Source organism: Pundamilia nyererei, unplaced genomic scaffold, assembly GCF_000239375.1.
Source record: "Pundamilia nyererei isolate P.nyererei 1_Seehausen unplaced genomic scaffold, PunNye1.0 scaffold00089, whole genome shotgun sequence".
NCBI classification, from domain to species: domain Eukaryota; kingdom Metazoa; phylum Chordata; class Actinopteri; order Cichliformes; family Cichlidae; genus Pundamilia; species Pundamilia nyererei.
In genome coordinates, this window is record NW_005187490.1 from 785,667 (window position 1) to 805,502 (window position 19,836).

Consider the following 19,836-nt stretch of genomic DNA (forward strand, 5'->3'; position numbering starts at 1 on the left):
GACGCCGTGTTTTTTAAATGTTATTTTGAGATGGTTATGTTATCTTGAATATTTGGTTTTGAAATTGGTCATCTATGGATAGTCACAATTTGTCATTTAGTAATAATTCATATGCACAGAATAGCACTATTTACTCTTGCCAAATGCCACGTTAATGACTGTATGGTAAAGAATAGCTTTTGAACTGTGTGCACAGACTGAAATAAATATGAAATATGAAACATGGTGAAACAGCTAAGCTAGCACAGAAGGTCCTACTTTTTAGAGTACATCTAGAGCACACATTCCTGGTTGATGCCCTTTTAGTTTAGCAGTTGTTTAGACAGGCCAGAGCAGTCACAACAAATTGGTGAATCTGTTGACAAGACTCCAGGAAATTACTGCTCCCTGTAACAAAACACTTAAATACATACAGAGAAAGAGAGAGAGAGAGAGAGATTGTGTGACAAATATTCAAGAGTAACTGAATAAATGCTTTAACCTTTCACCCGCTTTGCCATTACAGTGATATTTTTGGTTTTTAGTACTGTGTCTAGACAGTTTGTATCAGATAAAAAAAAATAAAAAATCTGGCTTTTTGTTTTGTTTACTGTCAATATAACGGTGAGTACCATATGCATACATCTGCATAACATCAGCATAGGCAGTTGTGGAAATGCTCAGTTCAAGGCAGCCTTACTGCAGAACAGCTAGCAATACAGTAGATCCTAGTGTCCTTTGCATTTATTTCTTCCTCACAGTATGACTCGCCATCATTCAGAATGCAAAAGAAATAATCTGCTACGTGCCAAAGCTCCCTTTGTTCCTAACATTATTTCACTATTGGTCCCTGACCTTTGTTTTATCGCACTCTTTCCCCTCATCTGTTTCTCTCTCACTCTGTGGGTCATCTGACTTCCCATGGCTCCCCTTCTAAAAATTTCATTACCAGGATGGTACCTGCTGCCACGAGTCAAAGTGAATGTTGTGTCAACCTCAGGCTAAGATATTAATTACAGGTTATTGTGAGAACAATGGAAATAGGAGGTTTATGTGTCTATTTGGCAGCATGGTGGCACGGTGGTTGGCACGGTGGTTAGCACTGTTGCTGCACAGCAAGAAGGTCCCGCGTTCAATTCCACCATCAGGCCGGGGTCTTTCTGTGTGGAGTTTGCATGTTCTCCCCGTGTTTGCGTGGGTTCCCTCTGGGTACTCCAGCTTCCTCCCGTCGTCCAAAGACATGCAGTTTGCAGGGATAGGTTAACTGATTAATCCAAACTGCCCATAGGTGTGAATGCAGGAATGAATGTGAGCGCAAATGGTTTCTGTCTCTCTGTGTTAGCCCTGCGACAGACTGGCGACCTTTCCAGGGTGTACCCTGCCTCTCACCCTCACAGCTGGCATAGGCTCCAGCGCCCCCTGTGACCCTGAAAAAAAGGATAAGCAGATGGATGTTTCTATTTTGTCTTCTCACACTCACTGGCAACTTCATTACCTTGTCTCACTGTGTTCTGCCTCCCTGATTGTCTGCTTTTGCCTTTGATATCTCCATTCTTGTCCTTGGGTCTGTGTGTGCGCGTGTTTTAGTTCCTTTTTTATTTTGATAGACTCATGTCTTGTGTGCTTTACACTGAGTTTGACTTCCTGTGTCTTGTTTATCCTGATTTGTTGCAGCTGTCTTCCCTGGTGTTTCCCATCTCCCTAATTACCTGGTATGTATATAATGTCTCAGTTGTCCCTTGTGCTTTGTTCAGTTCAATTCATATAATGCCCAATCACAACAGATACTGCGAGGTGCTTAACATTGTAAGGTTGAAACCCCAACAATCATATGATCCCCTTGAGCAAGCACTTTGGCGACAGAGGGAAGGAAAAACTCCTTTTGAAGGGGAGGGAACCTCAGGCAGAACCAGGCTCAGGGAAGGGCAGTGAGTATATCTGCCAACACAAAATAAATCCCAGAATAATGTGGAGATGCTTTCACTTTTTTGTTCCACTGCACTAAGTCAGCTCTCATCAGCCTCATAGCTCTTTGTTTCCTGGATGGTAAACTGAGAGATAGTTTGAAGTTTGACATCTTGCAAGATTTATATAAAGTATAAAATTCCATTTGCTGTGTAGATAATTTAACTTTAAATGCTTACACTGGCACATATATAAGCACATACAATAATATTTCAATAATACTGATAGACTGAAGTATGAAATGAATTCACTGTTTTGCTTTCAACCGTGTATGCTCTGTCTCAAAGTTCTTGCCTTGTTCCCAGCATCATCAGTCAGCTGTTTTCTGTAAATAAAGCTTTGATGAAATCTTTGCATACTGTTATGTTACTCTTTAAATCTTAAATTACAGTGTTTCTGCCATTACAAAGTACTCTGTTATGTCACAATGTGACCTACTGGTTTAATATGAGTTTATTAACAAAAATAGCACACACATGTTGGTTGTATGATCACATAACAGTATGATTTTGTATGTCACTCACTGCATAGAGAGTTGTGCCGTTTTCTCAACCACATAACCAACAACAAGTTAATTTCCACCAGATTGATAGCTTTCAGTAGCTTCCAAAAATTGAACGCTGTCCTCTCTCTGCGCTCACACTAGCTGACCCTGGCATGCTCCTGGATACAGCTATTTCAGCTGTGAACTAAATAGTTGGAGGCAAACACATAAAATGTGTCAGACTTTTTTTCCACTTTTGTATTGCAAATAAAAATGTTTTTTATCAGTGTTTATTGGAAAGTGTAAATAAAAAACTGACTAAAGCAAAAGTATAGCATTACAATGAATAGAAAGTAATCTGACTACTGATTAATCTGATTACCATAAGCCTCTAATTTATAATGCGTTACACCTTGTTACCCCTTTTGTCCAATACCACAAGACAGACGAAGTTGGGCAACTGTGCCAATAAAGAGAACAGCAGGACTTACATTCATAAGGTGGAAAGAATGAATCATTCCATACAAATGCTCATCATTCCTTTAATGGCCACTTAAGGCTTCCTCCAAAAGTGAGTGCATCTCCATAGACTCCCATTTTAAAATACACAGTTTACTGCATTTAAAAGCATGTTTACCATCTGGTATACAAACTGTTTTGGCCATCACCGACAGTTTGCTCTTTTATAACATGGATGCTGGAATTAGAGGCACAGAGCTCTTCTGTGTCTGCTTGCTGGCGTCACTGAACTGAACCTCTCATTTACATTTGTGTCTTTTGGAACATTTTAATGGCATTTGCTGACAAATAATATAATCAGTTGTGTGGGGGACTGCTCCAGAAGTTTGTTCCAGTTTTTTGGTACTTAGGTGCTACTTTGCACTTATTAGCATATATGTGTGTTGGAGTGTTGTACCTGTATGTTAGCTGACTATGTGGTCACATTAAGTATACTGTAACCCCCAGAGCTGTCCGAAGTGCTGAAACTAAAATTTGTCAATAGGGCTGCCACAAACGATTATTTTGATAGTCGATTAGTCACCGATTATTTTTGTGATTAGTCGACTAATCAGATCATCATCCATTGGACGTACAGCTTATTGCACCAGCAGCATCTGCTCTTATATAACTATCATTAGCTTACAGCTTTAAGTGTTTAAGGTCTGTGCTAACTAAAAATAAAGACAAGATGATAGTTTATTAATTTTTAATGAAATTTGCAGATTGTTTCGGTGAAGTTTAATAAACTCCTTGCTATCAAAAATATAACAGGACACCGGAGTAAATTCTGGAGCATCTCACACTTCTGATAATCAGCTGTCTGCTTGAAGTTTATTTAGCTGTGCAAAAACTATAACTTTAATCTCAGCCAAACTGATTTACTCAGGAACAAATAAAATACTAAAGAAAGCCAAACAATAACATTTTTAAGTTATCTAAGTGACTTATAGATATGTTTAACCTGACTAGCAAAAGACGGCGGTGGGTTTAAAAACGATTTGCCGGGAGTCCGGTGTTCTCACGGCTCTAGTTAGCCTTGCCCCCGCCTAGCTAACGAGCTAGTGGGTAACAGACGTCTCCGAAAACGTCGGAGCGCTTTTGAAAATATGTGGTGTCTTGATAAACTGAGCAGATATTTGAGGTTTACACAGCTACATTCCTGCCTGAAAATATGTTAAACGTTTATTTTGTGACCCAGAAAGAATAATAAGAGTAAAGTTAAAACTAACTAGCTGCCGCCATTGTTGACAACTGCGCTGGGCTGCGCTATGAATTCTGGGACACAGCTTCTTCTTCTTCGGGGTTTAATAACGGCAGCTGGCATCCTTGTACATGCAGTGCTGCCATCTTCTGTTTCAGTCCGTTATTACACTCTTAAATCCTACTACGCATTCCTGCGTCATTTGTGATCTTACAAAGCTTCAAACGATGCGTCGACTATTAAATTAGTCGTCGACGATTTTAATAGTCGACATAATCGTGACTAGTCGACTAATCGTGGCAGCCCTATTTGTCAATAAACTCAACAGTACCATCCTGATATTTTCACATGAATCCGACTTTGCAAGAACTGTGCCTTTTTCCACTTTAGTAAAGCATGTGCACATACTCACAACTGCCACTAACTCCTAGAGTATTTAAAAGTAGAATGGGAGGGAGAGCCTTCATGGAGGACTCCCATGATGCATTGAGTTTTTCCTTTTCAGTCACCTTTTTCACTCACTATGTGTTAATAGACCTCTCTGCATTAAATCATACTTGTTATTAACCTCTGTCTCTCTTCCACAACATGTCTTAATCCTGTTTTCCTCCTCTCACCCCAACCACTCACAGCAGATGGCCCCGCCCCTCCCTGAGCCTGGTTCTGCCGGAGGTTTCTTCCTGTTAAAAGGGAGTTTTTCCTTCCCGCTGTCACCAAAGTGCTTGCGCATAGGGGGTCATTTGATTGTTGGGTTTTTCTCTGTATGTATTATTGTAGGGTCTAACTTACAATATAAAGCACCTTGAGGCGACTGTTGTTGTGATTTGGCTATATAAATAAAATTGAATTGAATTGAGTTTAGCTTACGGCACAATCTTCACACTGCGGTGCTAAAATCACAGGAAATTCAGGGGCATTACAAATACAGTGATGCTTAAGACACTTTTCATGCCCATTTCAGTGCTTAGTCATGTCTTTTTAACACTCCTTTTTTCTGCAGCCTAGCTTGTGTAAATGGAAAGTTATGCTTTGGATTAGTTTTGCAAACAAGGGGATTCCCACCATGTCTCCATCTGTGAGTAGTTTCTTTTTACAGTGCCCCGTTGTAAGAGATGTTACAACGCCTTATTCTCTCTCACCTCAATTTGTGGCTCTGTGGATAACAGGCTCTAAAAGCACAGGAGACATCAGACATGCATTAGGGGTGGACAGGATCATGTCATTAGGCTATTAATATTAGAAACCTTCAACACAGTGCAGCACACAAAGAACTAGCAGTACTGAAGAAAGTGATGCCTAATCACCAAGTGGAATGTGAAAGAGAGGCAGACTTCAGAAAAAAATGGAGTGCACTGTCTCTGTTCAGGACATTAGTTACCATAGAGACTAGTAAGGTGTATAGGTGTATGGCTGAAGGAATGTAATGGTAAGGTTGCAACACACCTCTCCAAACACACACAAACAGCCATCGGTATGAACAGCAACACATAATCTGAAGATTTATTGAGCGACCTTTTCAAGATTTTCGCAAACCACAAATCACATTGGGAAAGACAAACTACCTTATTTTGCAAAGGAAAAAATGTTGCTTTCGTGGTGTGGCATCTAATTGGGAACACAAAGGGTCCCCCCCCCAAGACACACACATTCTTTCATAGTACTGATTTGCATTAATTGGAATTATTTTGTTGTGTAACTAGAATGATGGCTTGTTAAGGAAGGTGTAAAATATATATATTTTAAACTACAGAATGATAAAATTGCCTGCAACAAGTGAGAGATGACAACTGAGCACAAGAGCAATTTGGGTGGGGGGACTTCAAAAGGGGAAGGTATGGAGGAAAGTGGAAATGGGATAGAACCTAGACAAAGGTATAAACAATATTATTATAATCAAAACTAAAAGAGTGGGTGAACTTTACAGAAAGAAAACATCAGCTGATTAATGGAGAAAGCCAGTAATTCCAGCAAATGAAGAAAAACCTAACAAATACATGAACATGAGACTCAAATAACAAAGTGTAAGGAAACCAGAGAACCCACAAAGACGAAAAGGAAAAAATCTACTTTAAAAAATTCAACTAAAAACTAAACTATAAAAACAAACTGTGTTTTCACACAAGAGTTGGAAAAAAAAACTTGTATGAACACACAGACATGTATATTAATTTATCATGTTGTTTTTTTATATTCTTATATATATTCTTTATATTACTGTAACAAAAACTCCTGTTCATAACCAAACAAATCAATAATAAATGCATATATTCATTGCTGTTCTTTATTACAAGCTACAGGTTTATTGTATAACACAAAGTAATCAATTACAGACACCAACACCGACACATAATTCCAAGAATCCTACATGCAGGGTATATGTAATCATGCCATTCGTTTTGACAGCAGTACTACATATAATATACTTTGTAAGGATTTGGGTGTAATTCCCAAAAGCTGTTTAGGTATTGATAATCCTGATGACCTAGGCAGTTTATTAAATTCAGTTTCATCCAGATTGATTAATGCTTCCTGGAAACAAACACATATCATATCATTAAGAACCAGTAAGTTTTATTAGGCACTGAAAACTACATTTTAAGTTTAGAAAGATTACATGGAAAATTTTAGGACATAACACCAAAAAACATGTCCCAACACACTTTGAATGGACATGTCTGTAAAATGATTTATACAGTATAGAGGTTTCTGCACATTAAGTGTGATACAATCAGTGGACATGAGGGGAAACTGTGCACTCCCCCACTGTTTGGTGAGCGGTTTTCGTCACTCGTAAACTGATCATAAGAAAACCAATGCACAAAAAAACAAAACAGAAAATCACATTGTCCTGTGCATTCTTAATCATCCAGTTAAAGAATCTTAGAATATTGTGATTGCACATTAATAATCAAGAAACTGACCCCACAGCCCACTGTTAGTCAGTGGTGCTAGAAAAGCATCTCAACTTCTTTAAGTTGCTTGAAGACTTGGTGCCAAGTAACAGATTAATAAAAAACTAGAATTTCATAAGCACAAACATATTGGATAGTCTGTACCAAACATCAAGCCATATTATTGTTACATAATTTCAGTTTAGTGACTCCAGTTAGCAGAGGTAGGGCCTTGCAGATGTGGATTGGCTCTAATGGCCTATATGGGGATACCTTCCAAACAAAGCAGCCCCTAACTCCAGTATCCAGGGAGATGAGTTATATAAAAAAAAAATCACTCCACTCAGATAAAAACTATTTTTGTAGTGTTTTTGTAATGCTCAAATAATGGAGTCTGTGGGGATTGATTTGCTTCTGGAGAAACTGCAGTGTAGCCACAGAGGGCTCAGTTAACAGAGCTTCCATTAGCAACTGGCACAAACTAAGTTTCTAGTTTTGCTGATTGTACTAGTTAAAAACATTCTGAAAGGTTACAAAACAGAGTGATCACTCCCCACGATGATGAACCTTGATTACTGGCAAACAACAAGCCCACTTTAATTCTGGTTACAGAATGTCCGAGTGTGTGTATATATTGTGCTTTATCTTCTTTGTAGCCAAATGCTAAACTAATTAAAGCAAAAGTCAATAAGGATAACAAGATAATTTCATAATGTACATTGTCATAATTGCATTAAATGCTTCTGCAGAGATTCACTGAACCTGCTCCTGTACTTGCTGCCACTTGATTTAAGAGCCAGTGCATGATGCTTAAGAACACATAATCAGCTTATACACTTACTTTACTGGTTGTACTTTCCAGTGCCTTATACTGAGGAGAAATCCTTGGGTGATTTTTTTTTAAGCTTACTTGGCTGGACGTCGTATAAACAGAAACACCAAGCAAACAGAGTCATCCCCTTACACTGAGATTTTTTTCAACAGAGCTCCACAAAGGCTTTGGTTCTGCATCTAATCCATCACAGCACTCCCAGCAAAGTGCTAGGAGTTCATTTCCACCGTGGCTGCGCAGGAAACCACACCCTGCTAATAAGCAAATGCTCTTACTCGTTCAGGGACAAACAAACTCACAATCAGCCGGGAATGCAGCTCACCGAAGTGTGGTGTGCATTCAGGTGTAGCCACTGATCCCTGTTGTGAGTTTGAGTGGGAGGGAATCACACGACAGATGTTGTGTTTATTGTATTTGGAACCAAGAAATAAAAAACAAGACTTAAATATGTTTTTATATATTTTTCAGTGATATGCTCATGCACCTGCAGTAAGTTATTATAAATGACTATAGTGGCACATCCTCTTTGGAAACAAAGCATGCAACCACGAATTCTTTAAAGGTTTAGTTCCTCCTTATTCTTCAGTAAAGTCTGAAACAGAAAGCTAAAACATGGTCATTCATTTCCTTTACATTCTGATTAAGTCTCATTATGTCTTTTAGTTTACATTTATGCAACCCAGCCCCTTTAACCTCTTCAGTATTAGTATTGGATCTCACAATATATTTATAATAGTGAAATGACAGGCTTTTATCTTCCATTTAATTACACCTCCTGCATAAATCAGAAGGTAGCATACCTACAGGGACCAGGAAGCCAAAGCTTTGGCAGATAAAAAGGTCCTCTATAGTGTTTGACTGAAGTTAAATATTTAAACTCCAGGTATTGCCTTTCATAATTTTGCACATAATAAAATAAGAGAGGAACTTCAATCAAAGACTCTTTTGGACTACTGAATAGTTTATGTCAGTGTAAAAAAAAATCCCCAAAGCTAACAAACAAAAAAACTGGGCATTTTGTAAGCCTAGTCCCCCTCCATTGACTCCTCACCTCTGTGCTGATCGTTGGGGGCCTGATACACACAATTTTCACTTAACCTAACACTTTTTCTTGGCTGTGTACATGCTTTTTTAAAATCTCACACAGCTTGGCGTGTGTAGGTTGCCAACTTTCCCACAACCAGAGGTGGGTAGGGTAGCCGAAAATTGTACTCAAGTAAGAGTAGCACTACTTCAACATAGTTTTACTCAAGTAAAAGTAAAAAGTATCTGTCCAAGAAATTACTCAAGTAAGAATAAAAAAGTATTTAGTAAAAAAAGCTACTTTCCTGTCTAACCAATAAATATTTTGTAAAACCACCTGTTGTCTCTCTTCTGTCCAGTTTTGGTACTGACCACTTGGTCCTGTGACAGTCACCTCTGACAGATCCTATATGAGCACACAGCAGGAAGCCCAGTAACGTATTTTTATTTAGCACCCAATTATTGTTCTGTACAGTCTCTTCCTGCCACTTGTGTGGGATCGAGAACTCCAAAGTCTTAGTGCAACAAACAGAGCTGACATCTTAATAACAGCGAAGACTCTTTCATGTGACATGAACTACATACAAGCATCGTAAGAATAGCTTCTGCCAGAAAATGTCTATATGCTGCTCTATGAACTCGTGTGTTTCTCTAAAGCAGCATTATTTCTGCAGAGTCCTGTGCGTCTGGCCGAAGAAGCAGAGAGGAATAAAAGTATGCTAGATGTACTCATGATGAGCACATCTAGCATCGAGTTCAAAATGTGTGCCTCTTTTAAAAGCTCTGTTGGTCTTCCGTAACAGCTATATCTATAGCTCTTTTGCAACTGAATGTCAGCCTTATTCTCAAAGTGAAAAGCTCAAATTAATGGGTTTCTCTGTGTATATCACAGAAATACATAGGTTGAAAAGTGAAGGCAATGGAGAAGTTGTTGGTGTGTGTGTGTGTGTTTTTTTTTTTTTTTTAAAGAGACTTAATTGTATTCAAGTATGTGGAAAAACAGCCTTCCTGCTTCCTTCCTCCATGACCTCGATGCCCATTTCCGGATTGAAGCATACAATGGGGGACCATATCCTTGGAGCCACTAGAAGGATGCAGTTTTTAGTGTTTTGTTGTATCAACACAAAGTATCAACACAATGTCAGGTTAAATTATTAAGGTGAACTTAAAATTGTGTTTCGCTCCGAACTTTAGGATATCTGTCTACTACAAACAAAACATTACGCACACTCCTGCACCTGCCTGAGCAGCCACATTTGCTTTTAATGAGGCAGAGAGCCAAAGTCTTTTTAATGCACTATTTAATGCAAAAATGCTATTAGCATAAAAATATTTTAATCATGGAATTCGTTGCTCAGAGTAGACACTGTGTTCTTGGTGAAATGCATAAATGCTCCCTGGCTAAGCGTTAACAGGTGAATCTGCAGAATATGCTGATTTATTCTTCATCGAGGTGCAGTTTGGCAATGTTGAAGCTGCAATTCAACTAATTTATTTATATAGTGTATCATATTATATACTATGAATTCAAAATGATAATTATTAATGGCTGTGTTACAGAAAGCACGTTTCCAAAATCCCTGAATACAGCGTACTGAATTATTAATGCTTTTTCAATTCAGAAAGTTATTACTAACTGCTGCTTTAAAAACCCTTGTGTACATGTTATCTCTGTAGGATGTTTAAAAATTTAAGTAGTTTAAAAGCTGCTAACTTTAGGTCTCATGTTTGCATGAGAGAGGCATCATTAGTGGTATGAAATATGGAGAATCCTTAATCTTATTTATATACATGCCAAGGAAAAGAATAAACAGTCTTGGATAATTTAGAGACTGATGTATTCATGAAGCAAATGCTGCATTTCTTCAGAATGAGAGAAAGAGACGAGCAAAGAACACCTTTCATGTAGAGCATCAACAGGATATATTCACAGATGAAAGTTTTAGACAATCCATAATTTTATCAGGACACGAGTGAAGTAAAATCTGTTACTTTTACCTGCTCATTATCCAAAACAAGTGCATGTTAAAATGAGTACAGCAACAACAGTAGTACATTCAAAGGGAGGAAAAGAATATCACAAAGGAGAGCTGTGCTTGAAGGAAATACGGGACGGTAAGACATCAAGTGAACAGTCAGTGATAATTCTATTGTATTAGGTCAGATTCAAAGCAGAGGTCTTGGTTCAGTCAGGGAATGGCTAATAGGAAAATCTAATTCAAATCCTGTCTAGATTACATTATGAATTCACTCCAGGCCATAAAAAAAGAACCTTTCAATTCATGGGGTGTGTCAGATACTGGAGATAATGGATGGGCTGAAGCTTTTCCCGGAAATGATAAAATTATGAAAGTATTCCAGTTTATTCCAATGAATGCTGTGATATTGTTTTATTGAGCCGAATTAGACGTTTTCTCCAATTAAAGAGCTGCAAATGTATCTGCAGGTTTATTCAAGAATACAAAGGTTGGTGAGACTGAGGAATTTATATCTCTGACATTCACACAAAACACTACACATAATCAGAGAGATGGTTCAGCGGCTATTGAATGAATCCACCGTGGCCATTGTCCAAATCAGACTGGAGGCTGAAGGGATAAAAGGAGGCATTGAAGGGTTTTGATTGCACTGAAGGTCATTTTGTGTGAACGGGAGTGCTAACCACCACTTGAAGGAAAGATTTTTATGAATGGTAACAGTTTCTGTCTGAACAGCGTTCTCCAAAGAACAACAGTCAAGCCACAAGTTCTCTGTCTGACAAAACAAGAGCAACACAATTTCTTTGGCTTCTTTTGAGACATTCAAGTCACAAAAAATAGCTGAACGAGGGAATTAGGCCAATCTGTTTTACCTTGTTCACTCACAACTTAAAACATTTGAACAAACTATCATAGACCAAACACAAGGTGTGATCTAACAAGCGCTTTGGTAAAATAAAGATCACTTTCACATCACACCAGTTTAATTAATGTAACGTGAAGTGATATTACATTTTCTATTTGTTTCCCCAAAACATCTAAACATATCCAGGGATTTACAAAAAAACATTCAATCATATTGTGGGTTATGTTTAGCTGGAGAGATTCTAGGTTAGGCACATGTGGAGTCTGAGTGCTGAAAATAGCCCAAGTTTAGTCCAGTCAGTTAAAATAACATGTCTTTGTACCTTGACATTTGAGTTTTTACTCCACATACATAGATCTATGTGTAAATGACATTCCTGTGTCATTGTGTGTGGCTCTGGATGTCTATGTGCAGACCCCAGGACAGTCGGTGCAGAGTTGAAAACATTTTTTCTATAGAAATACAGCTAAAGAGATTGCAATTCTATAGCAACTGCTTTTTTAGAGATTGCTCTATTATTATAACCTACAGTTACCTTGTTGTCACCTTTAACACTCTGAGGTCCTCACACGTTGAGAGCAGAGCAGTAGAAAATTGTACATTTAAAGATCAAGCAAAAACAAATACCTGAATCTCAAATATCCGTTGAGATGATCTAAAATGTGATTTTTGAGTCAGTATAATCAGTGCAGCAGGTGTAGAATTCGTGCATGCAATGTTGTTTGGTGCAAGAACCTAAATCAAAATCACCACACAACTGAGCTCTGAGGGCTCATTATTTTACTTCAAATATGATGAAACCATTTCTCCATATACACCCCAACCAGGCATGTGACAGCATGTGTTTTATCTCTTAAGGTCCAAAGAAGGTACTGAAATAAGAGAAAGCACACAGATTGATAAAGATCCTGTAACCGTGCAACAGTTTTTTTCTCATACGTCATTTGCTGTTGATTTGCCCTTTAATAATTTAATGCTCCATTGCTCTCTAAGAACATAATGTGGCACGCAGCACTTTCCTCTAATACTTAGCCAGGAACAATTGCGGAGGATGCACATAACAGCATCTATGCATATGGTCTATGTATTGAATTCTCTTCAGTGACAGACCACACATGCTCAACAATTTCTGCACTAGGAAGTGTGTTTGGCCACTGCATTGGAAGACGTGGAGCTGATGCTGTTATGAGAGAGAGCTGGATGATCAACCCATTATTTTATGTTCTGCTGTAACTGAGTCTCATCCACTGTTGTCTAGAAAAAAGGACTCACAAAGCTGAAAAAAGCCATGCAAGTAGCCTTTAAATTGAAGCCATGAAGCTTCTTTGATTTGTGAAGTTTTGCAATCATTTATACTGGAGTGCAATCACCATCAAATTTATGAAATCATCCCTTGACTATTTTTTCTTTTCTTTTTTACTATGTTCATCTAGTAATTTGGCCAGAAATTACAATAGAGTAGGGTCAGGTTAGGATGCATTTTAGCCACCTGCTGAACAGACATAGTTTCAGAAACTAGAAGGTATTACCTTTCAGATCAGGTTGTTTACATGCACTTAGCTTTCTGCTAGAAGATTTGGATTAGGGTAACATCCATCCATCTGTCCATCCATCTTCTCTCATTGGGACATTTCTGAAAAATCTCCCGTAAAAAGTGTCCAGGAGGCATCCTAGTTAGATTCATCAACTGGATCCTTTTGATGTGGAGGAGTAGCGGGTCTGTAGTACTTCATGAACAATGTAAGGTGTTAAAAATAACATGTTAGTGTAATCACATTACATTTCTTGATTCCCCTCAGAAGATCCTCATTTCTTCTGCTTGTATAGGTGAACTTAATCTTTTGAATCTGATGTTCAGCTCTCCTCTCCAGTACCCCGACACAGAACTCCCAGGAGAGGCTAAGGAATATGATCCTCCCAAAGTTGGAGGGAGGTGACCTGGTGGAAGTCAAGATGTTAAGGTTAGGGTTGGAGCTGCTGCAACAAGATGCCAAAAGGTTCCAGAAAAGCAAAAGGACAAAAATCGAATTGACAAAACGCTTTTAAGTTTTTAGTAGTTTTTTAGTGAAGTTTTGGGGATCAAAATCACATTTCCTCATGAATAATATATATAAGTCAAAAGTACATCTACACCTCCTCCACTTTTTTCAGATAAACTTGATCTTTTCATGGCCTGGAACTTGTTTAGGCTAATGTTTGTACTAAAGTAGGAAAAAATTAATATTTACATATTATCTCCGTCTAGGGAGACAGTCACATCTAACACACACATCTAGAAGGACTTTCCTGCCAGGATCTCAAATGCTAAATTGTGTGTTATAATTTGGAGAATTCAGACAAGCACACTGTAACCTTTCCCTCTGATTTGCTTTTCTTGCTCGCTCCTGACTGGATTTCTTGTTTCTGTTGGCAAGGCATGGGTCACAGTTTTCCACGCTGGATAGTGCAGTTCACATGCTTTGCATGGTTCAGAAGATATTTTATATTTCATATTTCTATTTGGTGCAAGGCAAATAGAAATATGAAATAGAAAAAGGTTTTTAGAGTGGTAGGCGGTGTTGCTATTGCATCTTGATGGAAAGCTCCTAGACAAAGTCAGCAACTTAATACTGGACATAATGAAATGTATTAAGGTAAGCTGAGGATTTTTCAACAACTTGTATCACATTAAGGCAATTTTTCCAAAGCATAAAAGAAATGTGATACAAATTGCGGTTGTTGGACCTCTGACTGACAGAAATGACCAATTTAAAGTGAGAGAGAAAAAGACAGCTAGCTAGCAAACACTGATTTAAACATTGAATGAACAATAAAGAATGCATTTACAGAATATAGAAGACACTGACAGAAAATATACAATGCTTTATTCGCATAGAATCTACCAGAGAAGTCTATAGTTTTTGAACCCTGTAATCACTAACCCCTAAGTTGCAGGGATACTCAGACTCGGGAGCTGGTGAAGACAGCAAAATGGAGAATGATTAATATTTATCACGTCTCCTATCAGCAGAACTCAAATGCTTTTCACTTGACAGTCGACTGTGCACAAATAATGCATCTGTCCTTCTGCTGGAGGATGGTGATCCAGGTCAGGAGTCCTTATAACTAAATGACAAAATAGCTTGTGTCTCAGCAGCCCATGTGAATGCTCTGTGGTGTATAGTCCTGCCATCAGTTGGATACATTAGCATTGTACTGGAATATTGTAACTACTGTAATGTTGTCCCTAAAGTGGATGGCACTGCAAACACATGATATTCAACAATGAAAAAGCATGTCTATGCTTTTCATTAGCTGCTGTGCATAGCTGTATAACTCAAACTGCTAAGACATTTTTATCTATCAAACACAAAGAAAGTAAGCTTGATTCTGCTTTATTTCTGTATGGCTGTTTCTATTCTTATGTCACAGTGCACTAAAACAGAAATGGTGCTGCTACTTATTTAGCTCTTTCAGTTGCTAATGTCAACATGCAGGTACTCCCACTTAGAAACAGTGAAAAAAAAAAGCAGGGAGCACTGTCTTTGTCTTTCCTCATTTCATCTGAATTCCTTTGAGAGGCAGCCCTGTCAGCTTATGTTGAGCAGGAAAAAAACACACTCCGCCCATTGGACATACCCCTGTTCTTCTAATGCAGCCTTTCAAATTTTTATCAACACAGTTGCCGCTGTGAGAAATTCTAGTGTCTTTCTTTTCTTCAGAGAAGTGTAGACTGTTGTAACTTATAGTGGGGTTTTTTAATGCAGACTGGGATGGGAGAAGAAAGTTTTTGAAAGTCATCTATTAACAATGCACACAATTATGAGCACTGATGCAGCCATTTCATTCCATTAATGACCTGCACAATCTACTGAGGGCAGTGCAAAATAATGGGTCAAAAACGTGGAGCGAGTCATCTACCAGCTACAATAATGCTGTATGAGCAGAGTCGTTTTTGTGCATATGTTTCTCTCTTTAGATCAAGAAGAGAGAGCTGAAGATATGTTCTGATGAGAGGTAGGGGGTTGGTGCTGGGTCGTAGAAACTGGGGAAAGCCGTTCTCTGGATAAATCTGATAGGTGAGGTGGAGTGCATGATTCCAGAGAACAGCTGGGTTATTATAAACAAGTCTGCTGTATCTAAATGCTGATCGGTGTAACTGACGTGTAAGTGAAACGCACAGTGTGACACATGCAGAGAGGATGACCCAATATTCTGTTTTAGTGTTGAATATTTGTGCATTTTGCAGTAAAGTGAATACCACAGAACAAAGTAAATCACACCTGGATGATTCATTTAGGCACTCATCTCCAAACTCTGTCCTCAGCTCCTGTTAATATACATCCGTTAAGACAAGCTGAAAAAAAATAATTCCTGGAATTAACAACCTTCATTTCCAACACCAGGACACAAATGGGAAAACGACATATTTCTCCTCATAGCTAAATCGGAATGAAGAAAATGTGAAGACATAATAAAACCTTTCAGCTAGTGAACAAAGTACAATAATATCACAGACTTTGAATATAACAAAGTCTGAAAGTCTGTGACCTTCAAAAATATTGGCAGGTTAGGTTTTTGTGACATATATATCCTGTTTCTAGGACCTGAAAGGGTTAACACAAAATAAAGTGCTCCATCTCTCTCCATCTCCAAGAAGAGTTTCAAACTGCTATTAAATTATTAGTTTCTAAAATAAAAGATTTATTTTTTCCCCTGAGAGAAACATACAATTTCACATTAATTGATGATTATTGTTATTTTATTTTTATAGCTGGTTGAAGTGATCCATCTTAAAAGTGTCTGTTTGCATTACAGAAACAACAGGGAACTGATTAACCTGCTAGCACCCTCCTGTCCTCTGTGACATACAGGTTAAGGTGATGACTATGAACAATGACATATCCAGTTCAAATGGGGACCTCTGTTGATTCTCTCTCCCTTATTACTTGTCTCCTTTCTACTGTAGCTATTTAATAAAAGAACCCAGAGAAAACCTGTTCCTGGAAAGTACTTTTATCTACATTTGTTGAGCCAGTCACATTATGAGGGAAACATAATTGCTGCAAAGGTTACATTATGCTTAATGCTGGGAACTTGAGTCCATGTGTGGTTAGAAATAGCCAATAAAAGCACTTTGGGTTAAGTTAGCAAATAAAAGCAGTTTTAGCTAAATGCCTCTTTCCCCCATCAATTTTAAAACCACGATCTATCCCTTATCTTACACAAAGTGCCCTGAGGACCTATCCCATTAAAATGGTAATAGCAGTTACAGAGTTACATTTCACAGCCAATTGGTTAATCTGTGAAATATATCCAAATATTTCTGGGAATGAACACAAAATAATCAGATACGCTCACTCACATCCACAGGGGTCCAAAAAGCAGGGAGACAGGCAGGCTGGTTGGTCTGGAAAGTCTGTACAAAGAAGAGAAGGTCGTTTGGGGAAACACTGAGAAACCACAAGGGAAAATAGTTAAGAGGCCGGGGCTACACTGACACTAGTTAGCACAACAATCTAGCGAAGAAGCTTAGCCTCCTGCCGTCTTAAGTAGTCTGAAGAGTCATTGAAGGTGGGTTCAGAGGCGGGGAGCTAGGTCCAGCTCCGCCCTGATGAGAGAGAGGCGAAGGCAAAACCACACAACACATCCTCCAGATCCTGAGAACCAAGTCTGTCACGAACTGGCTCAAAGCAGGTGATAAAGAGGAAGCTCACAAAAGAAATTCATGTAAATATAAATTTATTTCACCTATTTCACCACTGACTTTAAACCTTTGCAAAGAGTAAACCTCAACTCCTGTTTCAAAGTCAGCCAGATTTCATGTGGAGGATCTAGCCATGGCTGGGCAGCTTTCAGCAGTTTCAATCGAAGAGTCCAGTTTCCAAAGCTGCACGCTGCACGTGAAGACTGGGACAAGGAGAATGATCATTATTTTTTCTTACACTCAGGTGGTTGTGTACCATGAATTGGTCCCCCAGGGTGAGACTGTCAGAGCATTACTCTGAACTACAGTGTGTTCCATTGTGTGCCAGTACAAAGTGCAAGTAATCCGTGTTAGCCACACACCCCGTTTGTCAGAGTTGACTCAGCGTAACTTCATCCACTTCTCAAAAATGGAAATCAAGAAGAAAAACATACTGCAGGGGATCCAGAGTAGATCCAGCATGCCATACTTCAAACAGCACAGAAGGACAAGATAAAACAACCTTGAGCACGAGTTTAGTCAAATTGATATCTGATGAAGGTTTAATCTTTTAAAGCTTCATTCCTGGAACTCAGAACTTGCAAGTGCACATTTGTTTATAAAGCAAAATACTATAATAATAAAGTAAAAGAAATAATTTCTACCCTTGCCACATCATTGCTGCTTCAGCACGTGCTGTATCTACCTTCACCACCCCAGTTTCCATCTGTAGGCACTGTGGAGTGTTTACACCGGTCTCTATATGTAACATATTTCTGGGGAGTGATTCGTTTAAAGCCTGGAGGCCAAACTCTAATAATTGGATACATTTTCCTGGGTGAATTTAAATACATTGCCTGAATGGCAGAAAAGTCAAAGGATGGTAAAATAGACTCCTCAGGGGAAGTTTGGAAGTCTGCACTCCAGGAAAACATTTCCAAAAGCTGCTGGGTTCTTTAAAAGTCTTTAGTTCGTCCAGAGTCGAAAACACTTTAGCAGTAAAAGGTCTCATTAAATGCTGGAAATGCTTTGTGCAGGTACAACTATATGAGGAATTCAGCTTTAAGCCCATTCTCACTTTCAATGAGTCAAATACTGACATTTTGTCAAAAAAAGTGTCCTTTCAATCATGGCAAAAAAAGGTTACAGACAGGGAGAGATCGGCCTTTTAAACTTGTATGTATGAAGACCTGTTATCACAGGGTTAGTATTGTTAAACTTAAATCTTTCTATAAACTTTGAAATTTAAAAGTTAAAAAAGAGTAAAAAAGGGAACAAATCTCAGAGTGAGAGCAAAACTAAGTTTCCCTGTTGTCATGTTTGCATTGAACGTCTGAGAAGTTAAAAAGAATGGTTCAGGATGTTATCCACAGCCCTTTGTATCACAATAACTCATGACACACATCTCCCACTCCACCCTACTTGTGCTCCCTTCTTCACCTCTCTTGTGCGTGGTCCATTGATCCCGGATATTTAAACTCACACACCTTTGCTACTTTTAACCCTTGCAGTTCCACATTTCCACCTGCCTCCCTCTCATTCCCACACATGCATTCTGTCTTCCTTCTGTTGTTTTTGAATCCTTTTCTTCTCAGAGCATACATCCACCTCTCTTCCCCCGGTCCCTGCTCTCGCTACGGATGATAATCTAGTTCTAAATCAGAGCAAACATCACATCTGTAGCGCTCTCTCTCTCAATGAAGCCATACTGCTGCCCTCTGATTGTCACCTCTCTTCTTAACCTAATTTTAACAACTCTTTCCCATATCTTCATTGTTTGGCTCATCAGCTTTAGCCATCTGAAGCACCTACGGTGCTGCCAAAAAGCAAAAAAAGAAAAGAATAAAACTCACCCTTTCATGACCACTGCTGAACTTTTATTTTAGCTGTTCAGAAACATTCTAAAGGAGAATATGCTGATCGCTGGGCTGATAAAAGCTCCAGACTGACAGACGGCTGATAGAAGCGCTTCAAGAGTTCACTCAGTCTGTCTCGGTTGTTTAAAGCAAATCATCTCCGATTTTTTCTACCTTCTCACATCCTGCTGTCAAATGCCAAGGCCTTCAAAGACTCACTTGTTTGCTCACTGAGCGCTTGGTTCCTGTCCTACCTCCTTATTCCTCGTTTGACCTCTCTATAATAGCTGCCTTTCTTCCTGTTTTCTCTCCTGTTAACCTTTAGTAAAATTCTTTGACAGATAGGGACAGGTGAACAGATTCAATTATGAATTCAGCAAATTGAGTGTTTTTTAAACAGTGGCAGATTTCCAAACTATATTAAAATAGATTTTACTGAAAGGATTTGTTTGAAGGATCTGTCTTCAGGGTGTTTTGACATAGATTGGACATAAAATCTCAGATCCAGATCGTGTAATATAGGGAACAAAAAATGATTTTGTGTAACCATCTGATTAACAGCCATAGTTAGGCATTCTCTAGTATTGTAACTCCC